A 24,933-nucleotide genomic window follows, 5' to 3' on the forward strand; every position below is an offset into this window, starting at 1 on the left:
GTCCATTTCTGGGGTCTCTATTCTGTTCCATTGATCTGAGTGTCTGTTCTTGTGCCAGTACCATACTGTCTTGATGATTACAGCTTTGTAGTATAGCTTGAAGTCTGGGATTGTGATGCCTCCTGCTTTGGTTTTCTTTTTCAAGATCGCTTTGGCTATTTGGGGTCTTTTCTGGTTCCATACAAATTTTAGGATTATTTGTTCTATCTCTGTGAAGAATGCTGGTGTTACTTTGTATAGGGATTGCATTGAATGTATAGATTGCTTTGGGTAGTATCGACATTTTAACAGTATTTGTTCTTTCTATCCAGGAGCATGGAATCTTTTTCCATTTTTTTGTGTCTTCTTCAATTTCATTCATAAGCTTTCTATAGTTTTCAGTGTATAAATTTTTCACCTCTTTGGTTAGATTTATTCTTTGGTATTTTATGTTTTTTTGTGCAACTGTAAATGGGATCGATTCCTTGATTTCTCTTTCTGTCGCTTCATTGTTGGTGGACAGGAATGCAACCGATTTCTTTGCATTGATTTTATATCCTGCAACTTTGCTGAATTCATGAATCAATTCTAGCAGTTTTTTGGTGGAATCTTTTGAGTTTTCCATATAGAGTATCATGTCATCTGTGAAGGGTGAAAGTTTGACCTCCTCCTAGCCAATTTGGATGCCTTTTATTTCTTTGTGTTGTCTGATTGCAGAGGCTAAGACTTCTACTACTATGTTGAATAACAGTGGCTAGAGTGGACATCCCTGTCTTGTTCCTGACCTTAGGGGGAAGCTCTCAGTTTTTCCCCATTGAGGATGATATTAGCATTGTGTCGTTCATATCTGGCTTTTATGATCTCAAGGTATGCTCCTTCTATCCCTACTTTCTTGAGGGTTTTTATCAAGAAAGGATGCTGTATTTTGTCAAATGCTTTCTCTGCATCTATTGAGAGGATCATATGGTTCTTGTCCTTTCTTTTATTGATGTAGTGAATCACATGTTTTGCGGACATTGAATCAGCTCTGCATCCCAGGTAGAAATCCCACTTGGTCGTGGGGAATAATTTTTTTAATGTATTGTTGGATCTGGTTGGCTAATATCTTGTTGAGGATTTTTTGCATCCATGTTCATCAGGGAAATTAGTCTATAGTTCTTTTTAGTGAGGTCTCTGTCTGGTTTTGGAATCAAGGTAATGCTGGCTTCATAGAAAGTGTTTGGAAGTTTTCCTTCCATTTCTAATTTTTGGAACAGTTTCAAGAGAATAGGTGTTTGGTAGAATTCCCCTGGAAAGCCATCTGTCTCTGGACTCTTGTTTATTGGGAGATTTTGATTACTAATTTGATTTCCTTACTGGTTATGGGTCTGTTCAAATTTTCTATTTCTTCCTGTTTCAGTTTTGGTAGTGTATATGTTTGGTAGAATTCCCCTGGAAAACCATCTGGCTCTGGACTCTTTGGGAGATTTTTGATTACTAATTCGATTTCCTTACTGGTTATGTGTCTGTTCAAATTTTCTACTTCTTCCTGTTTCAGTTTTGGTAGTGTATATGTTTCTAGGAATTTGCTCATTTCTTCCAGGTTACCCATTTTATTGGCATATAATTGCTCATAATATTCTCTTATTATTGTTTTTATTTCTGCTGTGTTGGTTGTGATCTCTCCTTTTTCATTCTTGATTTTATTTATTTGGCTCCTTTCCTTTTTCTTTTTGATCAAGCTGGCTAGTGGTTTATCGATTTTGTTGATTCTTTCAAAGAATCAGCTTCTGGTTTCATTGATCTGTTCTACTGTTTTGCTTTTTTTTTTTTTTTTTTTTTTTTTGGTTTCAATAGCATTAATTTCTGCTCTAATCTTTATTATTTCCTGTCTTCTGCTGGTTTTGGGTTTTATTTGCTGTTCTTTTTCCAGCTCCTTAAGGCATAAAGTTAGGTTGTGTATCTGAGATCTTCCTTCTTTAGGAAGGCCTGGATTGCTATATACTTTCCTCTTATGACCACCTTTGCTGCTTCCCAGAGGTTTTGGGTTGTGGTGTTATCATTTTCATTGACTTCAATATACTTTTTAATTTCGTCTTTAACTGCTTGGTTAGCCCATTCATTCTTTAGTAGGATGTTCTTCAGTCTCCAAGTATTTGTTACCTTTCCAAATTTTTTCTTGTGGTTGATTTCGAGTTTCATAGCATTGTGGTCTGAAAATATGCACGGTATGATCTCGATCTTTTTTTACTTACTTAGGGCTGATTTGTGTCCCAGTATATGGTCTATTCTGGAGAACGTTCCATGTGCACTGGAGAAGAATGTATATTCTGCTGCTTTAGGATGAAATGTTCTGAATATATCTCTTAAGTCCATCTGGTCCAGTGTGTCATTCAAAGCCATTGTTTCCTTGTTGATTTTTTGATTAGCTGATCTGTCCATTGCCGTGAGTGGGGTGTTGAAATCTCCTACTATTATGGTATTACTGTCGATGAGTTTCTTTATGATTGTGATTAATTGATTCGCATAAGTGTTTACAATTGTTAGGTCTTCTTGGTGGATAGACCCCTTGATTATGATATAATGCCCTCTGCATCTCTTGATAAAGTCTTTATTTTAAAGTCTAGATTGTCTGATATAAGCATGGCTACTCTGGCTTTCGTTTTTTGACCATTAGCATGATAGATGGTTCTCCATCCCCTTATTTTTAATCTGAAGGTGTCTTTAGGTCTAAAGTGGGTCTCTTGTAAACAGCATATAGATGAATCTTGTTTTCTTATCCATTCTGTTACCCTATGTCTTTTGATTGGAGCATTGAGTCCATTGACGTTTAGAGTGAGTACTGAAAGATATGAATTTATTGCCATTATGATGCTTGTAGAGTTGGAGTTTCTGGTGGTGTTCTCTGGTCCTTTCTAATCTTTGTTGCTTTTGTATTTTTATCTTCTATCTATCTATCTATCTATCTATCTATCTATCTATCTATCTTCATCTTTTCTCCCCTCAGAAAGTCCCCCTTAAAATTTCTTGCAGGGCTGGTTTAGTGGTCACAAACTCCTTTAATTTTTGTTTGGCTGGGAAACTTTTGATCTCTCCTTCTATTTTGAATGACAGCCTTGGTGGACAAAGAATTCTTGGCTGCATATTTTTCTGATTCAGCACATTGAATATATCCTGCCACTCCTTTCTGGCCTGCCAAGTTTCTATGGATAGGTCTGCTGCAAACCTGATCTGTCTTCCCTTGTAGGTTATGGACTTTTTTTCCCTTGCTGCTTTCATGATTCTCTCATTGCCTGAGTATTTTTGAATTTGACTATGAGATGCCTTGTTGATGGTCGGTTTTTGTTGAATCTAATGGGAGTCCTCTGTGCTTCCTGGATTTTGATGTCTGTGTCTTTCCCCAGGTTAGGAAAGTTTTCTGCTATGATTTGTTCACATAACCCTTCTACCCCTATTTCTCTCTCTTCCTCTTCTGGGACCCCTATGATTCTGATGTTGTTCCTTTTTAATGAGTCACTGATTTCTTTAATTCTTAAATCGTGCTCTTTTGCCTTAATCTCTCTCTTTTTTTCTGCTTCATTATTCTCTACAAGTTTGTCCTCTATATCACTGATTCTCTGTTCTGCCTCATCCATCCTTGGCGCTGCTGCATCCATCCATGATTGCAGCTCAATTATAGCGTTTTTAATATCATTCTGGCTATTTTTTACTTCTTTTACCTCTGCACAAAGGAATTCTAATCTATTTTCAACTCCAGCTAGCATTCTTATTATCATGATTCTAAATTCTGGTTCAGACATCTTGCTTGTATCTGTGTTGGTTAAATCCCTGGATGTTCCTTTGTGCTCTTTCTTTTGGGGTGAATTCCTTCGTTTTGTCATCTTGAAGGGAGAAAAGGGATTAATGAGGTAGAAAATTTGAAATTAAAAAAAATTAAAATTAAAAAAAATTAAAATTAAAAATTAAAAACACGCCCACACACAAAAATCGAATAGATGATGCTAGATCCTAGGTGTGTTTTGGTATGGGTGTCGAAAGTGGTTTGACAGATTAGAGGAAAAAAAAAAGGGGGGGGAAGAAAAAAAAAAGGAAATCATTTGAGAATTTGAGAAAATGAATACACTGAAGTAGACTAAAATGAGATGATGGGGGTAAAATAGAATTTTAAAAATATACAGAAAAGTAATGAATATAGTAGAAAAAAATTAAAGAAAATATTTTTAATAAAAAAAATAAGATTGAAGTTTTTCTTTTTATGTATTTAAGAATAAAGAAAAGAAATGAAAAAAATAAAAGAGATAAAAAAGAAAAGAAAAAAGAAATCATCTGAAAATTTGAAAAAGTGAGTACAGGGGCGCCTGGGTGGCGCAGTCGGTTAAGCGTCCGACTTCAGCCAGGTCACGATCTTGCGGTCTGCGAGTTCGAGCCCCACGTTGGGCTCTGGGCTGATGGCTCAGAGCCTGGAGCCTGTTTCTGATTCTGTGTCTCCCTCTCTCTCTGCCCCTCCCCCATTCATGCTCTGTCTCTCTCTGTCCCAAAAATAAATAAACGTTGAAAAAAAAAAAAAAGCCCTTTAAAAAAAAAAAAAGAAAAAGTGAGTACACTGTAGTAGATTAAAATAAAATGATGGAAGTAAAATAGAATTTGGAAAAATTTACGTAAAAACAAAAAATATAGTAAAAAATTAAATAAAAATATTTTTAATATAAACTGAAAGTAAAAATGAAGTGTTTATCTTTCTGCATTCAAGAAAAGGAAAAGAAGAAAAAAAGAGAAAAAAAGAAAGAAAGGAAATTGTTCGAAAATTTGAAAAAGTGAATACACTGAAGTAGACTAAAATAAAATGATGGAAGTAAAATAGAATTTGAAAAAAATTTACACAAAAGTAAAAAATATAGTAATAAAAATTAAAGAAAAATATTTAAAAAAATTGAAAATAAAAATGAATTTTTTATCTTTCTGTATTCAAGAAAAAGAAGTGTAAAAGAGAAAAAGAAAAAAAAAGAAAAAAGAAAATTGAATAGATGAACCCGCTAACAGACTGAAGTAGGACTGAAATTGCTTCATTTTCCCCCTAGAAGTCAGTCTATGCAGCGCTTTATGGCCCATAAACTAAGCCAGCGGTGAGACTTGTGTTCTTGAAGAGTGAAGTTGGCCCAGTTGGGTGGGGCTCAGTGTAACAGCTCTGCTCTCCACTAGATGGCGCTGCTAGCCTACTGGGGTGGAGCATTGTGGCGCTCGTAGGTGTGTATGCGCATGCGCGGGAGCCGTGAAAATGGCGTCACCCAGCTACCCAGTCTCTAGTATCGGAACTCTGTTCCCCCGGATCAGCAATCGCACACCCGTCCTCTGATTTCAGCTCTCGCCCACTCCCTGCTTTTTCGCTGTCTGTGGCCAGGTCCCAGCAGTACCTCTCTCCAGAGTTTTGTCTCAGGTGCACCTGTTTTCCCCAGCCCCTTACTTCTGAAGGACTGCGGCTTTGACCCGTTCTGCCCCTCTGTGGGAGGGTCTCACTGAGCAACCCTGAATGCCGGCTGTACCCAGGAACGCTTGCTGGACCCTGCTGCTGCTGGTGCTCTGAGACTGCGGTCAGGTGCCAGCCTGCCCCAGAAAAAGTTTGCGAGACAGTGAGCAGCAGCATTTTAGGGATTATGGAAAATCACAACACACATCTGGCACCAGGCTTCACCCTTAAGGACCTTGCCCCAGCACCAGCGAATGTGGCCGCCTTCTGGCGTCTGCTGGGACCAGGGGGCTTCAACAGTCTCTACCAAATGGCCTTCCAGCAGTGGAACCTCTTTTCCCTGTGTGGCTCGAGAACCTCCCGGACCCCACTCTGTTCCTGGGGATTCGCCCTTCCCACCAGAGCACCGCCAGGTACGGAGCTGCAGAGTTGCAGCCTTTGCACTCCCCTTGTTTACAGTCTTAATGGGATTTAAACCATTTCCTTTCTCCTTTCTCTCTTTTAGTTTAGTCCCTGCTGCTGTTTCCAGTTTTCCACTTTCTCTCCAGCTGCTTTTGGGGAGGGGTGCTTTTCCCGTATTCTCCCTCCCTCCCCAGTCTCTGTCCTCTCTCCACCTGCAAAAGCAGTTCCCTAGCTTCCGCAGCTTCTCGCTCCCCAAATTCACCTCTCCGTGCCACGTACCTGCTGAGTTCTGTGGTTCAGGTTGTGCAGATTGTTGTGTTAATCCTCCAATAAGTTTCCTAGGTGTGCAGGATGGTTTAGGTTGGTCTGGCTGTATTTCATGGACGCGAGACACACAAAAAACTTCCATGCTGTTCTGCCATCGCGGCTCCTCTGCCACATCATTTAAATCTTAATAAAACTGTTAAATTTGGGGAGAAAGAGTCAAAGGAGACTGTTTTCATGCTATCACAAAGGCTTAAAAGTCTCTTCACCCATAAGGGAGGAACACGTGGCTTTCAATTCAGGTGACTGTGTGTCTGGTCTGGCCTCTGCTGATGCTCTGGATCTCTCTGGAGGAGCTTTTTTGGGGCCAGCTGAGCTTCTCCACTGTGACCCTCAGTGGGACTGCTGTTGGCCCTACCTTCCTGGTCCCTCAGTTGCTATTCTGAAGCCATAGTTGAGAAAGGATGGTTTACGTTTCTTGGCCCCCAGCAGGTGAGAAATAACATGTACCAATTGATTGCATTGAATGGAGTCTGTATACTTTCAGACTGAAGGTTTTCTTGGGGCACCTGGGTGGCTCAGTTGGTTGAGTGTCCAACTCTTGAGCTCGGCTCAGGTCATGATCTCACAGTTTGTGAGTCTGAGCACCACATCGGGCTCTGGGCTGATGGCATGGAAACTGCCTGGGATTCTGTCTCTCCCTTTCTCTGCTCCTCCCCAGTTTGTGCTCTCTCTCTCTTTCAAAATGAATAAACTTTTTTTAAAAGAAAATTCTTCTTTTCATTTGTTTGATAAGTATTTACTGAGCAGCAGCTAAATGCAAGATGTTGTGGACATATTTCTGAGCAATTTCCCCACACCTTGAATATGGGCCTTGTGACTTACTTTGGCCAACACAATGTGGTAGGAATGACATTGTGTGACAGCTCTTAGCCCAGACGTTGCATGCTTTCACTTTTTACTCTTACAACCCTGACTCCATGAGGCTAAGCTCAGGCTGGTCTGCTGGAGGATGAGAGACATGTGGGTTGTTCACCCCCATTTCCCCAGCTGACTATTGACTGCAAACATATGAATGAGTCCAACTGGACCAAAGGAGCTTCTCACGTAAGCGCAACCCCAACTGTTGACCCATAAAACAATGAGTTAAATAAATAGCTGTTTTAAGTCACACAAACATACACATACATACACACACCTGGTTCCTACGCTTACTACTAGTGCCTAAGTGACTTGGTCAAATTATTTAAACTGTCTGTGCCTCAGTTTCCTCATTAAAAAAAAGATTCTAAAAATACCTGGCACATGCGTCTGTTAGTACTAAATGAGGTAGTATGTATAAAGTGATTTACACAGTGCTGGACACCTAGTTATGTATTCAGAATATAGTAGCAATGGTTATTTTTCATGTCAGGACCCATATCTTATTCATCTTTGTTTCCCCAACAATTGGCACAGGGTCTTTCTTCTTCATAAAAGGCCCTCAATAAATGCGACTATTTTGAAACATAGCAAACTCAGTGAATGGTCTGATTATGATCTCCTTGAAGATAGTGCCATATATTCATCTAGAAACCATCATCTCTATTGTTGTCACTTTAAAAGTCAACAAGTCTTTGTTGCCTTCATTTTCTTGAAACTTGGGACCGGTATTGGAATACTTACTTTTTATCTTCTTGACCCTATCAGCAGCATTCAATACTAGCTGATAATTCCTTTCTTCTTGAAACACTGCCTTGCTTTGGCTCCCTGTACACCACGCTTACCTGATTTCCCTTCTATTTCACAAACCACTTGTCTGAGTTTCCTTTGAGAGTTCATCCTCTTCTCCTCGGCCTCCAATTGTTGAACTGCTCCGGGGCTTTAGGCTTGTTCCTTTTCTTTTGTCTCCCTTCCTTGCCTTGGTGATCTCATTCTCATGTTTTTGTTGTTGTTTTGTTTTTTTAAGTTTATTTATTAATTTATTTTTAGTAATTTCTACACCCACTGTGGGGCTTGAACTCATGAACCCAAGATCAAGAATTGCATGCTCTTCCAACTGAGCCAGCCAGGTGCCCCTCATTCTCATAGTTGTAAATATCATCCCTATATACTGGCAATCCCAAATTTCCATCTCTGGCTCAGACTTCTCACCTGATTGAACTCTAATCTCATAAATATAACTTCATATATATATATATATATGTATATATATATGTGTATATATATATATACACATATATATATATATGGTTATATATTTGGTTATTTAATAAGCATCTAAAATGATGCATCCAAAACTTAATTCCTGATTCCTCAAACCTCATTCTTTTGACCTCAAACCTAGTCCTGAAATTTTCCCTATCTTAGTACATAACAACTCCATCTTTCTAATTCCCTGTACTGGTAAAAGAACCTAAAATTCAAGGTGCAATCCTCTTGGAATATTTCCCAACGTTCTGCTTCAGATAACACACAGCAGCCAGGGGTGAAGGGTGGGAGGTGAGTCATGACAGTACAACAATTCTCGGGAGTTGTCCATCTCAGCTTGAAGCCATTTGTGACCTCTTGCCTCTGCAGCAAAACTATCCTGCCCACCTTGCTTTTCCTTCTCGTCATTCTAGTGATAGTACAGATAGTCTGATGAATTGATTAGTTTTAAAGTGATTTTTTTTCAACAAGGTTTGTGTCCCTAAAAAATCTCCCTGCCTATCAGCAGGTTCCTCTGCTTCTATCTTATAACAAGCTACTTATTCCAAGATAATATATGTATTTAATGGAAACCTTCAGCATCTTTAATTCAAAACAGTAAACATTAGCCACCATAGCATGACCAGTGGAATATATTGTGGGGCAAGATCATCTTGTGGTACCCATCAAATTGATCATACTTGGCCATCTACTTACACTTCTCATGAACAAATTCCCCCTATCCCTAGAGGCTAATTCTGGCTCACAAGTATCATTTTAACATTTTTTAAAAGTCTTCTTTTCTTCAGATGAGTTTCCTGTGCAAGGAGCTCAATTCTCTTTCCAGTAGTGTATTTCTGAATGAAATGTAGTCTCTTTCCTTTTTCATAAACTTTATCCAGAGTCTGAAGGAGTTAATTTGCATGGGATGGCTCATATTGCATAAAATTTCAAAATTACTTTCACATTCACTTACTTAATTCCATCACTGTCTTAATTCTAATACTATTCTATCCTAATTCTATTACTACTATTACTATTGTACAGTTACCTCTGCTGCCTTTCATCCCTGCAATGAACTGGTACCACACCCTTACAAACTGATTATTTGTAGAGCTTCCTACCAGATTCTCTGATTCCATATTCTTTGCTCAAGTTCAGCATGTATTCCACTATTAAAAAACAACAACCCTGACTTATCAAATCTGGACTACTTGTTCTTTCTTTAATCCTTTGCCCTTTGGTTTTGTATAGGGCTTTACAATTTCCAGGGCGTTTTCGTATTTATTTTATTTATTAAATTGCTTAATTCTTGTAAAGCATGATTAATCCTCCTTTAACAGATGAGGCAGCAGCATGTACGGGGAGGAACTATTAGCTAAGAAAATCACATAGTTAATAGTTTTAGATTTGTGATTCAAACCCAGATCTTTGTATTTCCACTCGAGTTATTTTTGAAAACAGAGATGCCTCTATCCCTCTGCCTAGCCTCCTTCTTAACAAACTGCACATTATCCTCAGCCCCTTATGTAAAATAGGTCTAGTTTCCGTGTTAGTACCATATAACCTCATACTCCCGAACAGTAGCTGGGTGGATATTGATCCAAATGGTGCTATTCAAATTCTCCATTCCAGGAAATTGGAAATGAATCACAGAGACTTGGATATGTTGTTGGGAACTAGTGCTAGGGTTTTTTTTTTTTTTAATTCTACATGCATATCTTGGCAATTACTTCTTGGAGGCCCCAAACTGATGAGAGAGAGAGAGAGAGAGAGAGAGAGAGAGAGAGAGAGAGAGAAGTAAAGGACAATGAAATTTCTATAAATAGAAATGAAGGAAAGATTAATCTTGGCTCTTAACTTTCCAGGTTCTGTGTACACACATTTGTGGGGCCCAGATAAACTTCCTGCTCATTCTTAAATCTGTGAGAAATTCTTTTTAAATAGATCCTACTTTATCTAAACTCTACCGAGTGGATTTTTGGTCTTGCCATCAAATGTTATTCTTTCAACTCATTTTTTCCTCCTTACTGGACACAGTTGTGCTTATGCCGCTCCTTATGCCTAGAATGCTTTCTTGTTCTATTCTCTCCCTTTCAAAATTCTGCCTTGCTTCAAGTCCCCTTCAAACACCATGTCTTCCTTAATGCCTTCTTTGTTCTGAACAATCACTCTGCATAACTATAGCATTTGATTGGTATCAACAATATAACACTCATCACAAACTGCTTTATAGAATTCTTTGTGTGAGTGTCTCATCTGGCCTAGTGTCGAGAAAACTTCTTGAGGGTAGAAAGCATAGCATATTAATTTTTATATCCCCCCCCCCCCCAATCCCGCAACACAAGACAGTTGTTCAGTTAATAGTGAGGGAGTGAATGAACATACATACAGAGACCTTGACTCACCCAGTTCTGAAAGGGACTGAGGCCTGAGGCACATCTGGATATCAGAAGTGGAGCCATGTGTCATATACATGTAACTATTCTCCCATAGTACCAATGGATTTCCTTATTGGCTTAGTTACGCTATCTTTGGAATGAGATAATAAAACTACTGAGCTAATAGCTATTTGAACTCTTGGCGCTTCAGGACAGAACAGAGGTGAAGTGGACCAAAACATTTAAGTTAATTGCCTCCTGGATCCAAAGGGAAAAATTTGGCTCAGTATTTCTTAAACTGCGTTCAGTTCTGAGATAAGGACCAATAGCCATTTATTATAGAGCCATAGTTGTATAGTGACAATATTGATGATGACAATGATATCGATTTCTGAATTTATTATTTGTAATTCCTGTACACGTGAACGATATTGTCTCCAAATGTGATTGGCAGTCATAGTTAAGAAGATAATATTTTAGGGGCGCCTTGGTGGCTCAGTCAGTTAGGCGTCCAACTTTAGCTCAGGTCACGATCTCACGGTCTGTGAGTTCAGGTCCCGCCTTGGACTCTGTGCTGACAGCCTGAGCCTGGAGCCTGCTTCAGATTCTGTGTGTTTCCCTCTCTCTCTGCCTCTTCCCCACTCTCTATCTCTCCTTCAAAAATAAACAAAAAAAGATAATATTTTATTTATATTTTTATATGTTATATATATACACACACATTACTATGGTGAAATTACTTTATAATTATTTTAATTTTTTATTAAAATGCATTTTAAACATTATGTGGATACCATTTTATAAACTCTTTCATGAGATGATTTGTACTGTGAGCAGTCATAGCTCATGCCCTCAACACCCTCACCCTTCTCTCCTTTAGTACTTGCTTGGCAAAACTCCTGGTGTAATACAACTTCCCACCTACTCAATCTTTTTTTTTTTTGGAGTTTATTTATCTTGAGAGAGAGAGAAAGAGAGAACCAGTGGGGGATGGGCAGAGGGAGCCAGGGACAGAGGATTGGAAGCGGGCTCTGTGTTGACTGACAGCAGAGAGCCTGATGCAGATCATGACCCTGAGATCATGATCTGAGCTGAGGTTGGATGCTTCACCAACTGAGCCATCCAGGGTCCCCTCCCACCTAGTCAATCGAATCAACTAGAGAGAAAAAAATATCATGCTGACTGGACTCACTTTAAAATTGTGACCTCAAGTTTCAAGTGGGTTCTCAATGTTGTCCAGCCATTCTATTTCCCTAGTCATTTGACTCTCCCACTCTTCCCAATGATGCCATTCCCCTCCAGTCTTTTCCTCTCTTTTCCATCTTAACTGATGACTTTGCTTTTTATTTCACTGAGGTAAAATAGGCAGTCAAAAGAGAACTTTCATAACTTCTCACCACTAATTATAACAACTCCCTGTATCTTACCTTTCCTCCTGTTAGGAAGCCTGAACTATTTCTGTTGCCATCTGAATCCAACCCCTTTTTCTGTGCTCTGAGACCTATTCCCTTTTGCCCATTCAAGAACTTCACTTCTAGAGGCACCTAAGTGGCTTAGTTGGTTAAGTGTCAGACTCTGGATTTTGGTTCAAGGCATGATCTCATGGTTTGTGAAACCGAGCCCTGAGGGCTCTGCTCTGACAGTTTGGAGCTTGCTTGGGATTCTCTCTTCCTCTCTCTCATCCTCTCCTGGGCTTGCACACGCTCTCAAAATAAATAAACATTAAAAAAAACACTTCACTTCTAAAATTATCCTCTTCCCTGTATCAATTTTCCTCTTTCTGTGGGATCATTAATACTAACATAGACATGTTATTTAATATCTCTAATTTAATAAAAGGAACCCTCTCTTGATCTCTCATCCCTCTTTAGCCACTGCCTCATTTCTTTAATCTTCTTTACAGGATTAAACTCAAAAGAAAATTTTGTAAATGTGCTGTTCCCATGTAATCATCTTTCATTCTGTCTTGAATTCACTGCAATAAGGCTTTTTGCCCTCCTCATTCCACTGCTAATACTCTCATCAAGTCTACCATTGCCCTTCATATCATTAAATTCAGTGCTGAGTTGTCAGTCTTCAAAGGCTTCCAAGAAACTTCCCTCTTCTGGTTTTCCCCTATCTCTTTGGCTCCTTCTTCACAGTCTACTTTGTTGGTTCCTCTTCATTTCTTTGACAAATAAATGCCAAAGTTGGGGTTCCCCAAGGCTCAGTTCTCCTTTATTTGTCCTTATTCCCTAAGAGATCCAAGCCAGTTTCATGGCTTTGCAAACCCACATATATGACTTTCTCTTTCCCTTTCCTTTCATTCAGTTCCTTTCCCTTCCCTGTAATCTTGAAGAGTAGCAAGGTCATGAAAATCAAGGTAAGACTAAGAAATTGTTCCAGCATGAAAAAGACTAAAGAAATGATTCCAAACTGAATCCTTTTGATATAAAGGTCATTAGGATTAGATGGTGGTAATACGGTCACCTTAATTTCTGGATTTCAATGGTTTTATTGTGGTTATGTAGGAAAATACCCTTATTTTTAGGAAGAACACACTAAAGTATTTGGGAGTGATGGGGCATTGGGGCAGCATTTTCACTGGGTCAGTATTAAGTCAACATTGACTCAAATGACTAAGGAAAGAAATTGTGCTGTACTTGCAAGTTTTCTGTAAGTTTGAGACTGTTTGTTTTAAAGAAAACCTTATGTTGACGAGTCTCAAATGTCTGTCTCTTGATTGTACGCAAGATCATATAGCTAATTTTAAGGTTGAAATCTTCACCTAGGTGGCTAATTGTTGTCAGACTTAAAATGTAAAACTGAACTTTAGATTATGTACAGCCTTTCAATCCCATTTGTCCCTTCCTCAATGTTCTTACCATTTATCTAGTTGCTTGAATCAAACTCTTAAAATCAGTCCTGACTGCTTTTTAACTCTCAGGGCATCAGCAAATCCTGTTAGTTCTATCTCCAAAATATATCCAGAATCTAGTCGCCTCTTCCCACCTCTCCCAATACCTCTCTATTTCAAGCTACTGGCACCTTTATCTGGTCTTCTAAACTACTTTTCCTTTTTTTCTTTTTTAAAGTTTATTTAAAGAGAGAGAGGGAGAGAGAGAATCCCGGGCAGGCTCCATGCTCAATGTGGAACCTGATGCAGGACTCAATCTCACTACCCTAAGATAATGCCCTGAGCAGAAATGTTTTTAGCCCACTGAGCCACCCCGGTGCCCCCAGATTGATATTTTTAAAGCATGAACTGATCTTGTCACTCCTCTACTCAAAATGGCTTTCCACCAACATAGAAAGAAATCTAAGTTGTACATACTGAAAGTGGGCCATGGTCTACAAAGGTCCTCTATCATCTTGGCCACTAGCTTACCCCTTCCACTCCCCCAATCTCATCTCCTATCACTTTCCTTTTTTTAATTTTTTTAAATTTTTTTTTTCAACGTTTATTTATTTTTGGGAGAGAGAGAGACAGAGCATGAACGGGGGAGGGGCAGAGAGAGAGGGAGACACAGAATCGGAAACAGGCTCCAGGCTCTGAGCCATCATCAGCCCAGAGCCCGACGCGGGGCTCGAACTCCTGGACTGCGAGATCGTGACCTGGCTGAAGTCGGACGCTTAACCGACTGCACCACCCAGGCGCCCCTCACTTTCCTTTTAATCACTGGCTCCAGTCATACTGGCTTCTCTTCTGTTCTTAGGGCACACCAAGGATTCTGCCACCTCAGGCCATTTGTATCAGCTGACCCTAACATTATAGATTTTCTAACACTTCCTCACAAAGGCCTTTCTTGACTGCCTTATCTAAAATGGCACTTCCTATTCCTTTACAATGTTTTACTTAAAATTTTTTTTATTTTTGGGGCGCCTGGGTGGCTCAGTCGGTTGAGTGTCTGACTTTGGCTCAGGTCACGATCTCACTGTTGGTGAGTTTGAGCCTCGCATGGGGCTCTGTGCTGACAGCTCAGAGCCTGCAGCCTGCTTTGGATTCTGTGTCTCCCTCTCTCTCTGCTCCTCCCCTGCTTGCACTCTGTCTCTGTCTCTCTCTCTCAAAAAAAAATTTTTAAAAAATTTAAAAATATAAAATTTTTTAATTTTTTAAGTTTTTATTTTGATCTCAATTGCTTAACATACAATGTTATATTAGTTTCGAGTGTACAATATAGTGACTTAACACAATTTTATTTTTCTTAATTTCATTTATCAGCACATTATATTATACTACCATTATATTATACTGTCTATTTTTTTTTTTACACTGGGGGTGTGTTCTACAAGTACCTACAAGTTATCCTGGACTTCTGTCTCATGTTTATTGTTATATCTAAGCACCTAGAATAGTGCCTTCTACTTAAGAAGTACTCAGTAAATATTTGTTTAATGAATGAATGGACATATTTACTATTAAAGTGACCAAATGAAAATGATATAGACATCTTTGACCAATGGGGTGCCTGGGTGGCTCAGTCCCTTAAGCCTTGGGCTCTTGATTTTAGCTCAGGTCATGATTCCTTGGTCATGAGATTGAGTCCCACATTGGGCTGTGCACTAACAGCGTGGAGCCTGCTTGGAATTCATTCTCTCTCTCTCTCTCTCTCTCTCTCTCTCTCAAAAATAACTAAATAAACATTAAAAAAAAAAGAAAAGAAAAGAAAGCTTTGGCTGAGAGGGAAGTAGAAGGTTTTGAAGTAATATCCCTCTAAAGGCAGAGTTTTGGGAGTAAGGAAAGGTCATATATTATTCTGATTAGGAAAAAAGGTAATCAAGGAATCATGCCAGGGACACAAATCTACTATGTGCCTACATATTCCCTTTTCTTCTTTCTGTTTATCTATCCAGAAGGAGAGTTTTTGGGGGTGCCTGGGTGGCTCAGTCGGTTAAGTGTCCAACTTCAGCTCAGGTCATGATCTCACGGTTTATGAGTTTGAGCCCTGCATCAGGCTCTGTGCTGACAGCTCAGAGCCTGGAGACTGCTTTGGATTCTGTGTCTCCCTCTCTCTCTGCCCCTCCCCCATTCATGCTCTGTCTCTTGCTCCTTCAAAAATAAATAAACATTAAAAAAAAAAAGAAGGAAAATTTTTGGATAAGAGAAAGTTAAAATATGTAGAAATGTAATTCAGTACCAAGCTGTGTAATATAGTCAGTCATTGGAATTATTCTACAAACTGAAGTAGGTACACATATATCTCAGAGGGCTTTTGATTTTTAAAGATGTGTTTGACTTTTTGAAACAGTGTTTATTTGTTTTAGTGTTTTTTATGTTTATTTATTTTTGAGAGAGAGAGAGAGAGAGAGAGACAGAGACAGACAGAACACAAGCAGGGTAAGGCCACAGAGGGAGGGAGACACAGAATCCAAAGCAGGTTCCAGGCTCTGAGCTGTCAGCACAGAGCCTGGTATGGGGCTTAAACCCATGAGTGGTGTCATCATGACCTGAGCAGAAGTCAGGCACTCAACGACTGAGCCACCCAGGAGCCCCAAGATGTGTTTGACTTTAAAGAGAGCAGCCAAATATGTATTCCAAAGGATTTTTTTTTTAACTCTGAGATGAAGAATTCAGGGTTTGTTAAAGGAAGGTTTCTTAGGTCTGAAAGTATTCGTGGTGGAGTGGGGAAGAGGATGTAGGCATTCAAATAAACTATTGGTAAAAGTTACTCAGAAAAATACCAACTTTTACTTTGCATATAAGTGACTACTTTGTGATTATTTTTAAAAATCATTTTTTATTACTGTTATTCTAATAATATTCTATTTATTTATATATATATGTAAATATATATTTATATATAAATATTCTATTTATTACTGTTATTCTAATAATATCTATTATGATAATAGATATATATATATAATATATAATATAGATATAGATATAATAGATACAGATAAAATAGATATAGATATAGATATAATAATATTATTTATTTTTTAAAGCATAATTTATTGGACAACTGCTGGTTCTCTCTTAGTTAAACATGTCCCGGAAAAGACTGGCTATTTGCATCCTGAAGCTGTAAGAAAGGTAACAGGAAGTTGCATAGAAAATTTGAAAGAAGCATTCCAATACGACAGGTGGGATTTTTCACAGTGAAGTACCAGACCACCTAGCAGAAATTTCAAAACAAATTTCCACTGGTTAGATGGTTCTTAAAAACCACAAGAGTCACGCAGTGGAAAGTGAGATTGCATTTGTTAAGTGATATTCTTCAGAGAAAGCAATGTTGTACATCCTATACCCCTCTCACTAAAGTAGAGAAGAGGAGAATGCCTGCTCTTTTACCTCTGGCCTAGTGAGTGAGGATTCTTATCGGATTATTCAGAGAACTATGGTGGGAAGGATGGGGAATAAAGGACTGATACCTGACTCCCCCCCTAGGAAAATCTAGGGGGTCAGAAAGTGATGGCTTGGCAGGTTCTTTGTTATTGGAGAGGATATGCCCAATTGCATTGGGACCAGTGAGCTCTCTCAGTATTTCTCAGGACAAATGATGCATAAAGCTTCTCACAGACTAGATGTGGGCCACACAGGAGAGAAAGAGCCAGTCCAGAGATTTTTTTTTTAATTAAAGTTTATTTATTTATTTTGAGAGACAGAGCATGAGCAGGAGAAGGGCACAGAGAAAGGGAGAGAGAGAATCCCAAGCAGGCTCTGCACTGTCAGTGCAGACCCTGATTCGGGGCGTGAACTCACGATCCGTGAGATCATGAGCTGAGCTGAAATCAAGAGTCAGATGCTTAACCGACTGAACCACCCAGGCGTCCCCAGAGATCTTTTTTGACTCTTACCCAAGAGAATTGCCTGATATGTCAATTGGGCTCTAACAGAATGAACAGTATGTTGTGGATATCCGAAAAAACCTGTGACTAAGGAAGGAGCAGCCCCAAGAGTAATAGAATATGTGCCCAGATGTTGTTGCAGGAGTTAGAGCTTGACTGATCAAGCATAAGTCTCTGAGGAACTCACAGAGGTTCCCACAAGACAAAGAATCAGTTTTAAACATCTGCCAATCCCAGCAAGTACAAAGTCATCTCACTGTAGTTCTAGCCAAATAAGACCTTTCTGCTCTCTTTTCCCTGTTCCCTCTCTGCACAATAACTCAGGGATTCCATCACAGTAGCTACTGCATAGGGAAGAAAGTAAATAGGAAAAGGAGAAAGGGCTGACCACATTCCTTTTCTCTAAGACTTTCCTTTATAAATGTCAAACTGAGGCTCAATTTTGTGATTTAAAGTGATTATAAGTTAAGGGAGCAGAAAAGTCATGAGACTTGCTGCAATTTTCACCTTGGTGGCAGGGGGGAAGACTTCCCCCCTGAATTCATTTCAAGAGAACAGTTATGTTTTGACTAGATCTCACAAGTCACATTAGCCCAAGGTAACACATACACAGATTTTCCACTGTACAGTTAGTGGAAATATTTCAGAACATGCAGGAACAAGTCTTAGGAGGAAGTACACATCACAAGCCCAAATTTATAAAATAAAAATTTCATAATTTTGGTATTAGTTTCGTTCACCAATTACTACAGTAGAATCCTGAAATAAAGGAATGTAGAAAAAAGCTCTATGGAAGAAATAAATGCAAAATTTGAATGAAAAGAATTCAGTTTTCCTAAAGTAGGGAAAAAAATGCAGTGTACTTTCAGTGAAATTACCAAACCAAAATGTATTCAAAATACACCTTTTAGGGGTGCCTGGCTGGCTCAGTTGGTAGCGCATGAAGACTGCTGACCTTGGGGTTATAAGTTCAAGCCTCATATTGGGTGTAGAGATTACTTAAAAAACAAGTATAAAGTATACCTTTTAGCCATGGTTATTAAGAAAATAATTGTTGGGGCACCTGGCTGGCTCAGCTGGTTGAGCATCTGACTTTGGCTCAGGTCATGATCTCATGGCTTGTGGGTTCAAGTCCTGTTTCGGGCTCTGTGCTGATGCTCAGAGCCTGGAGCCTGCTTTGGATTCTGTGTCTCCCTTGCTCTCTGCCCCTCCCCCGCTCACACTCCATCTCTCTCTGTCAAAAATAAATAAACATTTAAAAAAATAAAAAAAAGAAAAGAGAACAATTGCTAAAATTCTCATCCAAGCTCTCTGTATCAGCCATCCTTTTAGATATGATAGATCCAAATAAACAACATCAATTTTAAAGGAGTTACATTATTATGAAACTACTTTGACTCTCTATTCTAAAATCAAGGGAATCAATTAAGGAGTATGCATGTAAAATAAGGTTTAAGGGTAAGAACACTAGTTAGATTCAACTGCAGTGAATAAGACCAAAAATAACAAATAATAATGCATTATATAGGTTTTCATTCTCTATAAGTTTTGGAAGTTGGCATTTCAGAGGGTTGGACCTTCTACAAAGTCATAAGGGACCTAAATCCTTTTAGTTCATCACCCCTCCATTCCTATGGTGTGCTCTTGTATTCTGGTTCAAGATGGTTGCTAGATTTAACCATCGTGTCTATGTTCCAGGTAGCAGGAGGGAGGAAAGAAGAGCCCATTCCTCGTCTTTGAAGAAAATGTCTCAGTTCTCTTTGTCAGACAGAATACGTGGCTGCAAGGGAAGTCAGGAATTGTAGTCTTTTAACTCTGCATATTCTAGTCTTGAATAAATTTGGGGTTTTGTTACTAAGGTGGAATGAGAAAATGGATGTTACAGCAAGCACTCAGGAGTCACCAGCATAGAGACTTAAAATATATTTCTTCTAAGAAAAGGGCTAGGTCAAACCTTGATTACTAACAAGTAGAATTACTGATAAAGATCCTTACATGTACTATACTTATGATTTCCTTTAAATGCTTGCTTTCCCTATGAAGAAAGAAAAACCCAAGAAAACATACAACTAAAGAAAAACTACAATTAGTAGGAAACTCAGTAACTTGTTATATTATTTAAGCTCTCTGTTTTATTGAGAAGAGAAGCATCTCAATAATTTCTGAAACAAATTTGGGAATGTGTTCATTCATGCTATTACTCATACAATAAACACTGACTGTCTAGGGACCAGGGGAAGAAAAAGACATGATTTTAGTCTTCAAAGATCTAAAATCTAGTGGAGATAGTCATGAAAAAATTTAAATGTATGGAAGTGTTATAGGTGCTGTAAGAAAGTATGTACCAGCTGTTGTGGAAGCACAGAAAAGAAAGATATTAATTCCATAAAAGAGATAGAAGGTTATGTATCCAAAGTAAGGCAGAAAGTGATGTGAAATTAAATGAAAAATTATTATGCAATTTATAATATACCAAAAAGCATAGAAAATAACACAATTTACATCCATTTACAAGCTATCCTGAACTCAGATATTAGGAATATAATCACAGGACATACTTTTTGTTACAAATAATACCCAAACCTGGATTTTGGTATAAAGTTTGAACTTACTAGCATTGATGTATAGAGGTAAAAACATTATAAACCAATGATCTTCCACAAGGGATTGTGATTGTAATTAAATCAAAGAGTTAAAGAGTAGTAAGAATGTTTCTGAAATTCAAGAAATGCTAGAGAAAGTGTTAGGGATCTTTCAATACATTCTAAAGCAATAGTGTTTATCATTTAATAATTCTCCATTAGTTTTAGGTTAGGTAGGCTCTAATAGAACTTAGACACAATTTTTTTTTCTTTCAAATTTGAAGCTTATTTTGTCTGTGGCAACAGGAAAAGGGACTAAAAACTGTCTTCGGGGGAGGGGTGGGAGGTGGTAGAGAGGGTGTGGGTTTCTCTTGACTCAGAAGAGCAAAGTGGTAATTTTCCTCCCTTTACCATGAAAGTATTTGTAATTTTTGAAGTTGCTTTTCTGCAAAACATATGTATTTAAGGAATATTTCTGATATGGCCAAAATCTAAATTCTAGGCCTGTGGCAAGTACTTCAAGGGAACTTGGGGTCACTGCCAGAGCTATGTTTGTGTGCCTCTTGTAGGGAATGCATCAGGGAACAAGAAGTCTGCTAAAATGGCTGACACAACATCAACAAAGGCAGGCTCCCCTTTTGACTATGCAGTTTCTTTCCGTTATTAAAACATAGAGTTCCTTTTCAATTGTTTCTTCACATTGTTAAAAAAGAAGTTACTTTTTAACCATTTTTCTACATTGTTAAGAAAAATTAATCCAATCTAGAATGCTAGATAATAACCTAAAAATTTGAGGAAAATATATATTGCCAATTTCAATATTTTAAAAGCTGGGGGTTGCCTGGGTGGCTCAGTTGGTTGCCGACTTTGGCTCAGGTCATGATCAGAACTTGGAGCCTGCTTTGGATTCTGTCTCCCTCTCTCTCTGCCCCTCCCCCACTCACACTCTGTTTCTCTCTCTCTCTCTCAAAAATAAATAACCATTAAAAAAAATTTTTAGGGGCGCCTGGGTGGCGCAGTCGGTTAAGCGTCCGACTTCAGCCAGGTCACGATCTCGCGGTCCGTGAGTTCGAGCCCCGCATCAGGCTCTGGGCTGATGGCTCAGAGCCTGGAGCCTGTTTCCGATTCTGTGTCTCCCTGTCTCTCTGCCCCTCCCCCGTTCATGCTCTGTCTCTCTCTGTTCCAAAAAATAAAATAAACGTTGAAAAAAAAAATTAAAAAAAATTTTTTTTAAAGCAAGACAGGAAATTCCCAGGTTCTAGGAAAAGGAAAACAGAAAACCAGAGGATTAGGGGGAGCTGAAGCCAAGTACATGCTGAAGCCCAATTGGAATAGGGAACATGCTATGAGACTGGAAGACTAAAAGACAATGACCGCTGATACATGCAACAACGTGGATGAATCTCAGAATAAGTACGCCAGGTGAAAGAAGCAACACAAAACAGAATGCATATTGTACAATTCCATTTATAGAAAAGTCTAAAAAATGCAAACTTATCTATAGTGACAGCAGATCAGTGGTTACATGAGGATGGGAGAGAGAGTGGGAGAGAGAAATTACAAAGAGGCCCAAGGGAAGTGTTTTGGGTAATGGATATGTTCACTATTTTGACTCTGGTGATGATTTCATAGGTGTATATGTATCTCAAAACTTGTCAAATTGAATTCTCTAAATATGTGTAGAAATATGTGTAGACACATTCAAAAGAATGAAACTGGACCACTTTTTCACACCATACACAAAAATAAACTCAGCATGGATTAAAGACATAACTGTGAGACTTGAAACCATAAAAATCCTAGAAGAGAGCACAGGCATTAATGTCTCTGACATCAGTCACAGCAATGCTTTTCTAGGTACGTCTCTTGAGGCAAGGGAAATAAAAGCAAAAATAAACTATTGGGACTACATCAGAATAAAAAGTCTCTGCACAGTGAAGGAAATGATGAACAAACCAAAGGGCAACCTACTGAATGGGAGAAGATATTTGCAAATAACATATCCAATAAAGGGTTAGTATCCAAAATATATAAAGAACTTATACAACCCAAGACACCAAAATCAAGTAATCCAATTTAACAATGGGGAGAAGACATGAGCAGACATTTCTCCAAAGAAGACACACAGATGGCCAAGAGCACATGAAAGGATGCTCAACGACACTCATCATCAGGGAAATGCAAATCAAAACTACAGTGAGATATCACCTCACAACTGTTAGAATGGCCAAAATTAACAACACAGGAAACAACAGTTATTGGTGAGGATGCAGAGAAAGGGAAGCCCTCTTACACTGTTGGTGGGAATGGAAATTAGTGCAGCCACTGGGGAAAAAAGGATGGAGGTTCTTCCAAACGTTTAATGTAGAATTACCCTATGATCCAAGAACTGCACTACTGGGTATTTATTGCCAAAATACAAAAACACTAATTCAAAGGGATACATGTTCCCCTATGTTTATAATGGCATTATTTACAATAGCCAAATTATGGGGGCAGCCCAATAGATGAATGAAAAAAGGTGTGGTATACACATACATTGAAATATTACTCAGCCATAAAAAATAAAATGCTCCTATTTGCAATGACATGGATAGAGCCAGAGAGTATAATGCTAAGCTAAATAAGTCAGAGAAAGACAAATACCACATGATTTCACTCAGATGCAGAATTTAAGAAACAAAACAAAATGAACAAAGGAAAGAAAGAGAAGCAAACCAAGAGACAGACTCTTGACTATAGAGAACAAACTGATGGTTACCACAGGGAAGGTGTGAAGGGGGATGGGTTAAATACATGATGGGGATTAAGGAGTGCACTTGTGGTGATGAGCAATGGTGATGTATGGAATTGTTAAATCACTATATTGTGTACCTGAAACTAATATAACACTGTATGTACACTATATTGGAAGGAAATAAATAAATAAATACATACATAAATAAATTGCAGTCTATCACATGTCATTTATATGTGTCATTTATATCACATGAAGCTGTTAAAAACAAACAAAATCAACATGCAAGTTCAAGACATCCTTCTTTCTGTTTTTGTTTATGTAATTTATTTGTTGAAGGAATTTGGTGGTTGGCCCTGTAGAGTTTCCCACATTCTGGATTTTCTTGATTGCAAAAAAAAAAAAAAAATTCTTATCTTTTAGAACTATGTAATGAAGAATTTATGGGTGAAATCCACATGAGGGGTGGGGAAGAGGAGATTGGGCATATATTGATCATTTTCCAAGCTCAGTAGCACCTGAAGACTGATACTGTTCTCTCTACTTTTTATGTGCTTAAACATTTTTGTAATAAAGAGTTAAAATAAAAGAAGTCCTGAGTCCCCTAAATCTCTTAGAGGTTGAACATAGAGGTCTACATTTTCTAATAATAAACTCCCAGAGTGATTTTGTTATATGTTAAAGAGAATCACTGGCCTAGGTCAAAGTAGAGGACTCTGATGGTGAGATGGATGTTGGATACTTGACACAAAGTGTGGGAAAAACAGTTTCTGGTATGTGTACTTTCTATTTCTTATCAAATTACAAAAATTGTACATTTATTCTTTTTCAGAGAGATTTATGGCTCTGCCTATTTCACTGCTGAGAAAATTTTCTGATCCCTACATATATACTGATTTTGTTCTTTTTAAAAATGTTTATTTCTGAGAGAGTGAGCAAGCAGGGGAAAGGCAGGGGGCGGGGGAGGGAGGGAGAGAGAGAGAGAATCCTAGGCAGGTGCTGTGCCACGAGCACAGAGCCTGATGCGGAGCTCAAACCCATGACACATATTCATGACCTGAGCCAAAATCAAAAGTCGAACACTTAACCGACTGAGCTACCCAGGTGCCCCTAATTTTGTTCCTATTTAATTTTAAAAGTGTGATTTTAATATAGGTTTGCTTTATCATTTGGGCTTAGTATGATTTGCCTGAATTACTCTGAGTTTCAGCCCTACATAAAACTGAAACATAAAAGTTTGTTTTCTGTATCTATAGTCTCCTCTATGACACCTTTGATCTCTCAGATTCTTAGCGTCTCTTTTTTAATCTTCCCACTAGTAAAAAACCACTCAAAAACCATATGATAAACTCATTTATACAAGATTACTGATTAGAGTCATGAAGTCCTCTTCTCAGGGAAAGTAGATTTAAAGAGGGCACAGGATTTAAGTTGTTAAAAAGAAAGTATAGTGATGAATTCTCGGGCATCAAGTAACCTAGTCAGAGAGTTTTGGGGGGTGGTTACCTTCAAGACCCTTTACACTGTTACCAAGCAGGTTGTTACCTATTGATCCATTGAAAATGTATCCTTAGAAGAACTGGATAATGCCTTTTCTTTTGTAACTTGCATGGAAAACTTAACTTTGGCTGCAAGCAATAAAATGCCAGGTTTGAAAAATTTTTAATGTTTATTTATTTTGAGAGAGAGAGCGCGTGTGAGAAGTGGAAGGGCAGAGAGAGAGGAGAGAGAGAATCCCAAGCAGGCTCTGAGCTATTAACAGGGAGCCCTGATGCCTGGCTTGATTTCATGAACCATGAGATCATGACCTGAGCCAAAATCAATAGTCAGATGCTTAACTGAGCCACCCAGGTGCCCCAGATTTGAACTTTTTAAACAGTCCAGAAAGCTTATTGGCCCAGGAAACTTAGTAAATCTGGAAAGGGGTAGGCTTCAAGCTGGGTTTGAGCTTTTCTATTATATGTCAGCTTTATCCTCAGGCTGGCTTCCCTCATGGTAGCAAAGTGGCCACAGTAATTATAGGACTTAGGTTCATCTATCACACTAACCAGAGTAGGAAACAGGGCACTTTCCTTCTCCCAATAAACATGAGATCTGGCCTTTCTTATGATTGGACCACTTTGGATCTGCATTAGTGTCTATCCTTGACAGAGTTAGGTGGAGACCGGATTAGGCTAGTTATGGAATCAATTAGGGCCCACACCT

This window comes from Prionailurus viverrinus, chromosome F1 (genome assembly GCF_022837055.1).
Source record: "Prionailurus viverrinus isolate Anna chromosome F1, UM_Priviv_1.0, whole genome shotgun sequence".
In the NCBI taxonomy this organism is placed as follows: domain Eukaryota; kingdom Metazoa; phylum Chordata; class Mammalia; order Carnivora; family Felidae; genus Prionailurus; species Prionailurus viverrinus.